This window comes from Triticum urartu, unplaced genomic scaffold (genome assembly GCF_056163025.1).
Source record: "Triticum urartu cultivar PI428250 unplaced genomic scaffold, HENAU_Tu73 scaffold1, whole genome shotgun sequence".
In the NCBI taxonomy this organism is placed as follows: Eukaryota; Viridiplantae; Streptophyta; class Magnoliopsida; order Poales; family Poaceae; genus Triticum; species Triticum urartu.
Window position 1 is genome coordinate 4,952,617 of NW_028259461.1, and position 1,999 is coordinate 4,954,615.

Below are 1,999 nucleotides of genomic sequence, written 5' to 3' on the forward strand. Positions count from 1 at the left end.
AAAACAAGAATTTTCTTCTTTTTTTATTAACATTAAGAAAAAAGAATATAATTAAAATGGAATTGGCAATATAATTTTTATAGACTTTTGAAAGAAAAAAAAGGGGTTTTTTGCAACCGTTATTTCTTATTTCTTGCCTATATCATATCACGGAAACCTTTCGCTTTGGAACGTGGAGAGATGGCTGAGTGGACTAAAGCGGCGGATTGCTAATCCGTTGTACAATTTTTTTGTACCGAGGGTTCGAATCCCTCTCTTTCCGCTCCCTTGGATCATTTGGGACTTTCGAATTGGAAAGAATTCTGACCCCCGGATTTTCTCATAGATAAATGTACGAAACAAATCCAATAAGAAAAAAAAAAACTGAATTTTTACTCCTCGCGTCCAGGATTCCGTCCTGGGTCATTAGATAAGAATCCAAAGATAAAGAGTGAAACAAAGAATATCACTACTGTATAAACAAAAAGTTTGAGAGTAAGCATTACATAATCTCCAAGATTTTTTTTTAAGGAATAGATTACCAGTTTTTCCTTACCACACGGATCCACTAGGATGGTTTTTTTTTATACCTAAAAATGCAAAAAAGAATTCTTGAAAAAAATTGCAAGAATTCTTTTATAATAAGCACTCTTATCAATAGCAAAAATAGGGTTAGGTGGTTAGGTATTGTGTAGGTACCTTTAGGTACCTGCTCAACCTAGGTGCAGGGGAGTAGAAAGGCTGATCCAAATTTATTGCTGTAGCTACCCATTCAATGTAGAAGAATTTAAATTTTAGAATCGAAGGTTCATAATATAAAAATATAAAACTTCTCGGCTTTTACCCATTTTAAAATTTTTTTGGAATGAACACATCATTCAATTTGGCATACAGAGTACTAAAGATTTCATCGAAAACTTACAGCAGCTTGCCAAACAAAGGCTAATAGAAAAAAGAATAGAGGTATAACAGGCATAATATCCACGATTGGATTGAAAATAGCATAAGCTTCGGGTAATTTGGCAAAGAAAAAACTAGTAGGATAAAGAACAGAATTAAAACAGATACAGGTTAAACTAAGTATATTAGGCATAACAAGCATTTCATTCTTGTAGAGTAAATAATTGGATTTTTCTTGAGTTATTTTTTTAAGGGAAAGAAGGAAAAGGCAGATTCAAAATCTTTTTTCTTCGGACTTTCCCAAACACAAAATACCTCCTTGTATTCGCACTCTCAAATGAGAGTGGAATAAATTCGACTTTCATATAATATCTTAATAGAATTCCATGTAATGATCAATGCATTTTTTTGATTCTATATTATCCGCATGTGTAGAATACTAGCAAGAGAATATCCCTCCTTTTTTATGTAATTGAAATGGTATTGACGAATAACAAATAAACATACTAGTGTTTATTAGTGTCGCATAAAACCCGAAATGGGGCGTGGCCAAGTGGTAAGGCAGCGGGTTTTGGTCCCGTTACTCGGAGGTTCGAATCCTTCCGTCCCAGATTGTTTCTGATGAAACAAACGGTGAAATCATATAGTATTCCGTACGAGACAAAAGTTTATTAAAGAGAATAATGATATCTTATTCTTTCTCAGAAAACATAATAAAGTCTTAAGTCCAGTCAAATTGACTATCTTTATTTTCATGAAAAAATGGGATCTATCAAGCACATTCAGGATATGCCTCTACTATAAAATCACTTAGTCATATTTTTTTCTTCCTTTTGGTATTCGAGTTGAAGAAGTACGAGAATTCTATAACTACCAAAAACTTTCAATCTTTTCATTGGAATAGTTTATTTAGTTATTATAGTTAATTGTTTTTGGTACTGAAAAAATATATTACTACTAGAATTCTAATTCTAGTAATTAAATTAATTAAACTTTTTTGGAGGTTGATAGTTTATTTATTGAGGAAGAGTCAATCCTTCTTTTCTCACTTCAAGATTGATCATCTCGAGCCATCCGTTGAGGGTGGAAATTTAAGAATAAATAAGTTTTAAGCAAACTT